Source organism: Cibotium barometz, chromosome 11 (assembly GCF_041138505.1).
Source record: "Cibotium barometz isolate CiBa-2024 chromosome 11, ASM4113850v1, whole genome shotgun sequence".
NCBI lineage: Eukaryota > Viridiplantae > Streptophyta > Polypodiopsida > Cyatheales > Cibotiaceae > Cibotium > Cibotium barometz.
Genome location: NC_141056.1, coordinates 46901842 through 46912692, shown reverse-complemented (window position 1 = coordinate 46912692; position 10851 = coordinate 46901842).

Sequence of the window (10851 nt, the reverse complement as noted above, 5' to 3'; positions counted from 1 at the left end):
TCGCACCGACACACCCTACTCACCTACGTGTGCCTTGCACCTGCATGCCCTATATGCCTCCTGTGCTTGTGTCTCCTGCACCCCTGAGTGTTGTGCACCTTGCCTCTGCATGTGTGCCCTGTGTCCTTGTGTGTAGCACACCTCGGCTGTGCTCATGCTCCTCCCATGCTTCCTATGCGTCTTCTTCTCCTCTATGTTCTTATTCTCTTAAACCTACCTTTTTCCTTGATTTCTTTGATTTTAAGAACTTTTTGTATTCTATAATACCAGCTCCTCCCACATCCCAACTTCTTGTATTCTAGAATATACAAGAGAAGGCCACAACCTACCCTTTGGGATAATTTTTTTTAAAAGCACAAAAAACGTGACTCAAGAGTTTTCTTTTAGTTGTTCTCTACTCGGGAATATATTTTGGAATACACATGACTAAACATCCACAGAATCATGTGTACTCTAAATTCTTCTTGCAGACTTGATTTCACCATAACTTTCTGCCTATAACTCTAATTGCAAAAGTTTTTTTATGGATTTCAAGAGTAAAAGCGGCTCTACACGATTCAATAAAATCTGCAATATGTTGCAATTTTTCCAAATTTAAAGCAGAAGATCTCAGAAAAAGTGCGACAAGGTGGGAGTGGTCTAGAAGTCCTGATGGTGTGATGGAGCTTTTTGACAAGTTCTTCGTGAGAGAAAGAAGATAGTGGTCAATTCTCAACTCTTTTAGTATTTTGGAATATAAATGGATTCCAGGATATCAACAAGTCAAACATGTTTCATTTGTTACCTCAAATCAGAGACCTTGTTTGTATTCAAGATGCCTTTGACCAAAACTGAAGCTAAACCTTACCATATAGTTCATTGCTTTGATTTTTTATTTTGAACATGGTTAAAGGGCTTTGCACAAACATAAAGTTTATATTTCTAGCAAAGTTGGCTCACAAGGTTGGATTCTAGAATCCATCCCAAATGTTTAACCTTTAAAGCTTGGGTAATTTAAGACGCTTAAGTGTTAAAATTTAATGCGAAGAACTAATTGCGTTGAAATTCAAAAGTTTAAAATTTCAAGTTTTGTTAAAGTTTTTTGAAAAACCTCTTTTAACTGTGATTTTACTAAGCAAACAAGGATCAATATTGTTTTCTTTAACCCATTTATCTCGGTAACTATTCCTCTCTTCGATCCCTGCTCTACTGGCTGGAGGCTAAGAACTCGGCACAAAGCTTTGTGTTCACTTTGCACTGGATTGCCTTTGCCAAACTCCTGAGCCCCGTTTAGACAAGCTTCTCCTTTACTTCAGCATCATTCACCAATTGTATACACCTGGGAAGAGTGGCACTGGGATCTAATGGTCATTGTTTCTTTTGTAGTCCCCATTTAATGGGTTTAGTGCCTTTACTTGTGAAGCTCTCGTTTGCAAAGGATGTTATCATTAATGAAAACACCCTATGCTCAGTTCTTCTTCGCATTTTGTGGTCTATTTATTTGCTTTGAGTGTGTTGTGATTTGCACATAGGTTTGCACATAGGTGCCATTAGTCTAATCAATTTGCTTGAATGGTGAATGGATAAGGAGTAAGCAACAAACACTTGAAGAAAGTAATAGGGAGAGCTCATTTATTCCCTCCATCAAGCAATAAAGTGATGAATTAAAAAGGTTTTGGTTGCTTCTTAAGTATCTTTGATATACCCCCCACCCAACCTCATTAGACTCCGAAGATGCATTGACAGGGAAATATGCTCCGAAGATGCATTGACAGGGAGAAAGAAGGGGAGAAACTTGCATGCTAGTCAATGTTAGATAGATAAGCTCAATTTAGAAGATGTAGAAATCCTTGTTTATGGGTTGACTTTACAAAAATCTGGTCGTCTATGCTAAAAAACTGTAAAGATCCTTGTTTATGGGTTCACTTTATAAAATTTGGTCATCTACACGCCAGGAAACTGTAAAGATCTTGATGGAAAGTGAAAGATGTAGAAATCCTTGTTTATGGGTTCACTTTACAAAAATTTGGTCGTCTACGCCAAAAAAACTATAAAGATCTTGATGGAAAAAGTGAAAGATGGGACTACCCATTAGTTGACCACATTTTCAACTAACATTTTTTTACCATTGTGAATGTCACCCTATTCAATTAGGGTATGAAATAAATCCCCCATGTTTTGCATGCATGAAGTGAATTAGGTATTGACTTGAGCCTGAAGTGTCCTAGCGACGGGCAGTCCTAATGCTATAGACATTGATACTTGGTTGAGCCCTAAAGATGGATCAGTGTGGCTACTTCATGCCCAAGACACCAAAAATCAACCCGAATGAGGAGCAACATAGAATGGGGAAGAATTGATGAGCTGTAGCCTCGTATAAGAACTTATCAATTCTTCCCCATTCTATGCTACTCTATGTAAACTTAGAGCACAAAAATGGAGAAATTAATGACAAAATTCATGGAAGATATGGCAACTTTTATTGTCACAAAAAGTTTCAATTTAAAAACAATGGTAGATGTGGCTCCTTTTTTTTTCCTTTTTCATTGCCTTTTATGGCTTTCCTATCCCCTTTTGAGGAATTTTAATGAATGGCACTTTTGGGTTGCTATTTCCACCGACTTTTGTAGTCATGTTTACTTTAGTGCCTTTACTTGTGAAGCTCTCGTTTGCAAAAGATGTTATCATTAATGAAAACACCTTATGCTCAGTTCTTCTTCGCATTTTGTGGTCTATTTATTTGTTTTGAGTGTGTTGTGATTTGCACATAGGTGTCATTAGTCTAATCAATTTGCTTGAATGGTGAATGGATAAGGAGTAAGCAACAAACACTTGAAGAAAGTAATAGGGAGAGCTCACTTATTCCCTCCATCAAGCAATAAAGTGATGAATTAAAAAGGTTTTGGTTGCTTCTTAAGTATCTTTGTTGGACTCTTAACCTCGCTGGACTCTTCTTTGTTAAGTGCTAAGCCTTCTCAATCTTGGCATGCAAATGAAAAGATAGTCGAGTTGTCTTTATCAAGAGGGGAGAGCACATGTAGTGATATTTCCTGATCGAGAATTTTACTACCAATGGGCTTGGTTTTTAAGAAGTAGCATTTGTCCCATTCGTGCAAAAATGTAGGGATTGCATGGTTCGAAATTTTAGGCATCCCACATATAGTTATGGGTTAAAGACAATCGACGTGGATCCCTCAATTGTTGCTATGCAGACATGCTCCATGGGATTTGAGCACGCAACCTCAGCAATGGGGTTCTTTAGCTGTAATCATTTTGCCCACAACTTACATGGGATGAGCCATCACAAACATACATAAACTCATGTTCATTTGTCTCTTGTGAAAGTTCCGCAAAGCCGATGTTGTTTCACAGTTGTGGAAAAAGTATGTCTCGTTTGCAATCGCATGTGAAGTGACTCTTAAAGGCCTCAAACGCTCATGGCCTTGACACATTCGTAGGCAAAAGTTGCATTCTTTCTAAGAGACGATGCATGCATAGCTGCATGTGAACACGCGCCGTCATGTCGGGGAGGACAATTGAGCGCCCGCGATGATATCCGACCGCGGACACCCAAAACGCGTGTGAAGTCGCTCGTTCAGAGAATCATCTTTTCGCTGTTGCTTTGTGACTGAAATGCGGGGAGTTCGGTGACTGATTTGGGTGTTTTCGAATCCTCAGCTGGGTTCCCGGAAGGTTTGCGTCAGGTTTTGCCCCTTTTGCCTTTGCTGATCTATGGCTTTTCTGATGTTTTCTTCAAGTTCTGATCTAGGTTAAATTCATGATTTTAGGTTCCTTTTCCGGCAAATTCTTTTTTGGGTTCTTTACGCCTGCAAGCTTTGGTTTTCTACTTCTAGGATTTTCCCCTTTAATTAGCGTTTTCTCCTGCAAGCTGCGACATAGGTATCCGCATTACTGCAAGTTCTCAACTAGGGTTTTCTCCTGCAATATTTGAATTAGCTGCAAGTTCTAGCTTTGATGTTAATAATCCCGTTTTTTGATGTTAAGTATCTCCTTTAAGTGCTAATTTTGATGTTAAGAATCCCATTTAAGTGATGTTAAGCATCCCGATTTATGCAATATTTGAATTAGCTGCAAGTTCTAGCTTTGATGTTAATAATCCCGTTTTTTGATGTTAAGTATCCCCTTTAAGTGCTAATTTTGATGTTAAGAATCCCATTTAAGTGATGTTAAGCATCCCGATTTATGCAGGAGAAAACTGCCTATATAATTTCCTGCTAAAGAAGCTATTCGGCCTGCTTTAAAATGGATGCCAAAATCGACAGCGGCGAGGAAGAAAAGTCCTTACTGGAGAAACCCTTATTAACAAGCTAGGCTCCTGTGTCCTCTCCTCCAATGTCAAGATAACTGGCGCATGATCTGAAAATGAGGTGCCAGCGAGAATGCCGACGGAGCCCCCTCGCTCCCCTAACCAGTCGCCCACATAAAAGCGATCAATCCGTGATAGATTAGTCCCTCCCTGCCGGCGATCCGACCGAGAGAAACTAAGACTGTCCTGAGAGCGGGAGAAGGCCCCATGCTGCCATGCATCAGTGATCCTCAGTGACATGCAAAACCGGTCCCAACCTGCAAGCTCCGTGCCGTGCACTGTAACATGACTGCCTCCCACTCTATCGGCCGGGTCCTCAAGCATGTTGAAGTCTCCCCCGACACACCAATGTGTGGCCTCTGGCAATGCATCCGTAACCTGGGTCCAGAACTCTGCTCTGGCACTAGCATGATTGGGCGCATAGACGTTGAGCACGCCCAATAGCTCATCATGCATCCTCAGAATGACATACTGTGCTCTACCAGGCACAATGATCCCTCGATCCACAATGGCCTGCCGCCATACATCTGCAATGACCATGCATACTCCTCCCTGTCCACCCAAAGAACCAAACCCTGCAGACCAAAAGGTGTCCCATCTACCAGGCGTCACCGAACCATATCTCCGGATCCTGCTCTCATCATCAAAATATCAATGCCACCACTAACCAGGCATCTCTGAAGCTCCTGCCTCAAGCAACCACGATAGCGTATAAAATGTGCTCCGCCAAGGCCCTGTACATTCCATGAGATGATCCTCATGGATGACCTGCTGAGGTGGATGCTGTCTCAGCCGTACGGCGGGCCTTCACAAGTGGCTTGGATGGAGAGTAGTTCCCATCCGAGCGGCTGCGAATCTGCCCACCCGGTGTACTGCAAGAATCACGGATCAGGCGCCAGTGGCTGTGGCCCATGGCGACTGCCTCCCGCTCTGACAGAGCAACCTCGTGTATACATACATATCCAGGGTCGCGTGCTAAGTCTGCCACTATGCGAACGACCAAATGACGAATCCTTGAGGCTGAGGCATCCACACTCCCGGGATCCAAGAAAAAAATGAGCCAACTCCCATAGTCGGCCTATCACATCTGTCACCTCCAGATCGCTCACATGATGAGAAAACTCAACTACCTGAGTCTTAAAAGTGCTAAGAGAGAGCTCTAGAGTCCACTCCCGGTCGCAAGGGCCACATGGAGGGAACGAGAAGGCCACCGCTGAATCAAGTGCCTCCTCCCCGCGGGCCGGAGGTATCACTACATGAACTCGGATGGGTGCTGGCTCATGGGGGCCCTCTGCTCCAAAAAGCCGTGTGAAGGCGTAATCAAAAGCCTCCGAGCGCTGTCTAATGACGAGGTGACTCAGCCGACTGCGGATAGATGATATCCGTGAAGCCCGAATCGGCATGGTAGGTCTCCTCTGTGGTGCTCGAGCGAGGTCGGTGCTCGGACTACAGGTGAGCGCAGGGGACTGCCAGGGCCTCCCGGGACGGTGAGGCAGGCGGGGGGGGGGGAGGAGGGGGGGCGAGGGGGGTGGAGAGGGAGCCGCTGCCGAAACCGGAGCGGGGATGGGAGGAGGCGAAGGTGGAAGCGAGGTGGGAGGGGATGGGGGTGGGGGTGGGGGGGGTGAAGGAGGGGGTGCTGGCATCTCCTGGTCCTCAGTCGTCGCCGCAGGGGTCTCCTCCTGGAGGGGAGCAAAACTGTTCCTCACGGGAACCCAGTGAGGCTGAGACTGTGGGTGGCTGCTGCTGCAGCGGTCTCTGGGCGTGCTGCTGTGGCTGTCTCCCTCGGCGGCGCCCCTGTCCAGGCTGCCACTCTGAGGTCTCTGTGTCCTGAGCAGGTGTCCCAGAGGCAGCCTGCCGAGCCGCATCTGTGGGCGGGCCATCAGGGGCCTGCTGCTGTGGTGAGAGTCGGGGTCTCCTGCGAGGGCAGGCCTTGGCCAGATGACCGACCTGCCTGCAAATGAAGCACTGGTTCGGGAGCCCCGAGAACTCCACTCTCTGATCAATCCATCCCCCCCTATCCTAGGTAGCTGAATGACCTTAGGAAGGGAGAAGATGTCAGACACCAAAACTCTGACCGACGGTAGCCCAGCTGCTCTGGCCACCACTGAAGCTGCTGTGGGCCCAGTCTCTAGTACCGAGCCCACCAATGCTCCTAGCCTAGAGAGGAGCGGAAGATACTCCCGGCGGAGTCCAGGGAAGCAAATTGTAACATGGAAAAGGCGCTCTCCCTGCTCAGCCGCCGCTGCTGGGTCAAAGCCATGCTGCCAAGGTCTGAAGAAAGCCCGAGCACCCCTGATGTCAAGGGGACTCATGGCAAGGACCTCGGCCACGCTCTGGGCGGTCTCGAACTCGATCTAGTAATGTCCACAGCCCAGTAGCTGTACATCCAGGATCTTGCCCACATCTGCAAGAAGGCGGGCCTGGAGAAGATCCCGGATCTCCCCTCTGCTGGGGCGAGTGCCGACTATACGGCAGATGGTGGAATGTGCCTGAAGGCGTTCCACCTCTGTGGCGAGGCTCGCTTCCTCTTCCGGCGAAAGAGAAAGCCTGATGGGGGTGTCCTCAGGGGCGGGCGAGGGGCTGCGGATGAGTCCCTCTGAGGTGGGGCGGGAGGAACCTCCATCAGAGTCTGAAGCTGTGTCGAAGGCGGAGCGGAGACGGAGAACCTGCACGAACCGAGCTGCACACGAAGGAGGGGGAAGACGAAAAGTAAAAAGGTAGAAAAATCCCTAGGGGCGGAGAAAAACAGAAAGAAGAGGAGGGGGGGCAGAGGCGGCGAAGACGGATCCCAAGGGGGGGGCGGAAGCAGCACGAAAAGGCGAGAAGAGGGGGAAGTGAGAGCTGGCGAAGGGGGGGGCCGAGGCGCTGAAGAGGAGGGGGGTGGGCGCGATGGCGAAGAGCTACGGGAGGGGGGGGCAAAGGCGAAGAGCAGTGGAGGGGGGGCGCTTCAGCGCAGGCAAGCCAGGCGAAGGGGGGGGCGGCGCAAACCTGAGGGCAGGCGGAGGGGGGAAAGCGCGATGGCGGGCAGGGAGAGGGGAGTGCAGACAGAAGCGCGAGCAGGGGGGAGCGCGGAGCTTCACCATGAAAACAATCTAAACATGTACTTATATTCTAGAATACTAACAAGTGTTGATGTGTCCTCTAAAATGTATTCTAGAATATAAAAAAAGTTGAAATTGTCTAGCATGTCATATTTCAAAATACATGTGCAACGAAAACAATAACAAAGAGTAAAAAAGTACAAAGTTGAGATGCATGAACTTCAAAGAGTATTCTAGAATACACTTTGAGATGATTCTTTATAAGAAAGACACACAAAGAAAAAAGTACAAAGTTGAGATGCATGAACTTCAAAGAGTATTCTAGAATACACTTTGAGATGATTCTTTATAAGAAAGACACACAAAGAAAAAAACTCAACACCTGTATTTCAGAATACTGTTAACTCAGAGAAGTTGCAAAGAGACTTACACAACTGTATTCTAGAATACTTCTCTAAGATAAGAAAAGAGAGAACTTGCTTCAAACAATAAAAAGTGCAAAGAAATGGATAGCTGCATGATCAAACGAAAAAGGAGATACAGAGACAAAAAGAGTAGAGCCAGTCCACGTGTTTGCATGGCATCTTGAAACGATGACAAACCTTGTTTGTTGTGGGTTAATGAAAGCACTTTTGAAGTCCTTTGAGCTAAGGATAAATATGGCGTTTTCCTTGTTTTCTTCTCCTTCCACAAGAACAAAAATTTGATTTGTGGTTCTTCTCTCTTTAATTTCTTTAATGCGTCCACATATTCTTCCTTGCCACCTGAAGGAATGGGGTGTCTTCCACAATCAATCAACTCTAGCCAAGTGTACTCATTCTAAAAGTCCAGACATGGCTTATTCTCTCCTTTGCATGAGCGTTACTCCAAGCCCCTTTCACGGACTTTACCTTTTGAGATGGAAGCTCCCTACTTTCTTGTGCCTCTCTTCTGGTAGGATCTCCTGGAAATTGGTGAGCTGCAAGTAATTGTCTCCTTGGTTCTTGACAACCTAGTGTCACTTTTATTCTTGGACTCTAAAAGTGTGGATGCACAAGAGTCCCTAAAGAACCCGATGGTGTCAAGTCCCTAACGACACCCCCATGTCCACTTTGTTGTGCTTCTCCCAAAGAACTGGGTCGCTTGGATGTCTTTGCTTCTTGCTAAGGTGAGAAACACTCGTGGGAGTAGACATTATTGTGTCTCAAGACTGTTGCCAAAAAAAACACAAAAAAGATTTGAGCAAGATGAAAAACAATCATTTAGTTTAGAGAAATAACAAAAGTATCTTAAAGAAAGTTTTATATTTGATTGTCCAAAAAGGTGACTTTTGAAGAAAAATTGAATGTTTCCAACGATTCTAACCATTGAAAAATCTTGAAAAAAACAAAAGCATTCTAAAGCTTGAATGCACAAAAACAAAGGAAAATACCAATAATTTTTTAAAAACTTGAACATCAAAAACTATTTTTGCACTCACTGAAACTCTAAATGTTTCAGCTCCTTTCTGGCTTTGGATGAGTCAAAAGCACAACTACAGAGGATTATACTGCGTCTTGCTTTACACGTCCGATTTATCTTTCTCTCGTAGAGCTACTACTCCAGTAAGATGACATGTGTGCTCTTGGTTACGCATGCAAGTGTAGTTCGTGCTTTGTCTCTTGTGCACGTCGAGCTGCCTCCCATGCTCCATGCTCACGAGTGCTGAGATGCTCTGCTACATATGCTCTGGAGTGCCGAGATGCCTTTCGTGCATGCCAAGTTGCCTCTAGTGCACCCACGCTACCGCCCTACCTCCCACACATGCCGTGTGCGCGCTCTCATGTAGCCGCACGTGCTACTTGCACATGTGCACACTACCTGTACCTACACTCGTACATGTTCATGCGCCATGCCTACGCCTTCCTTGTGCTATTTCGCACCTACACACCCTGCTCACCTACGTGTGCCTTGCACCTGCATGCCCTATATGCCTCATGTGCTTGTGTCTCCTGCACCCCTGGTTGTTGTGCACCTTGCCTCTGCGTGTGTGCCCTGCGTCCTTGTGTGTAGCGCACCTCGCCTGTGCTCATGCTCCTCCCATGCTTCCTATGCCTCTTCTTCTCCTCTATGTTCTTATCCTCTTAAACCTGCCTTTTTCCTTGATTTCTTTGATTTTAAGAACTTTTTGTATTCTATAATACCAGCTCCTCCCACATCCCAACTTCTTGTATTCTAGAATATACAAGAGAAGACCACAACCTACCCTTTGGGACAAATTTTTTCAAAAAGCACAAAAAACAGGACTCGAGAGTTTTCTTTTAGTTTTTCTCTACTCGAGAATGTATTTTGGAATACACATGACTAAACATCCAACGAATCGTGTGTACTCTAAATTATTTTTGCAGACTTGATTTCAATAAAATGGCCATAACTTTCTGCCTATAACTCTAATTGCAAAAGTTTTTTTTATGGATTTCAAGAGTAAAAGCGGTTCTACATGATTCAATCAAATTTGCAATATGTTGCAATTTTCCCAAATTTGAAGCAGAAGATCTCAAAAAAAGTGTGACAAGGTGGGGTGGTCTAGAAGTCCTAATGGTGTGATGGAGCTTTTTGATCAGTTCTTCGTGCGAGAAAGAAGGTAGTGGTCAACTCTCAACTCTTTTAGTATTTTGGAATATAAATGGATTCCAGGATACCAACAAGTCAAACATGTTTCATTTGTTACCTCAAATCAGAGACCTCATTTGTATTCAAGATGCCTTCGACAAAAACTGAAGCTAAACCTTACCATATAGTTCATTGCTTTGATTTTTTATTTTGAACATGGTTAAAGGGCTTTGCACAAACATAAAGTTTATATTTCTAGCAAAGTTGGCTCACAAGGTTGGATTCTAGAATCCATCCCAAATGTTTAACCTTTAAAGCTTGGGTAATTTAAGACGCTTAAGTGTTAAAATTTAATGCGAAGAACTAATTGCGTTGAAATTCAAAAGTTTAAAATTTCAAGTTTTGTTAAAGTTTTTTGAAAAACCTCTTTTAACTGTGATTTTACTAAGCAAACAAGGATCAATATTGTTTTCTTTAACCCATTTATCTCGGTAACTATTCCTCTCTTCGATCCCTGCTCTACTGGCTGGACCACAAGTATTGGTTTTCTATCAACCATTTACAAGTAAGTAATTTTCAGATTTGAGTAAAGTATTTTATGTTTAAATCTGATAAGGGATTCATCCCTCTACGGCCACACCCGTTCGGTGCCGGGTTGTCCAAGCTGTATTGGCGAACCTCGGTCCAAAGGTGCTGAGATCGGGAGAGCTAGGCGTTAGTACGAGAGCGCCTGTTTGTGCGTGGTCTCGGAACACCAGTGAGGCGCTCTCCGCGGAGTCCAGTGAAAGCACAGGACCGCAGAGATTGGACCACACTAGTGGTCATTCTGCTTCGAGTCTCTACATCGAAATTCGAGCCTATTTGTTTGGTACTGTTTTCATATGTACATGGACATTATCTGGTTCTTAGAACCATGGAGCATTGTATTCATTA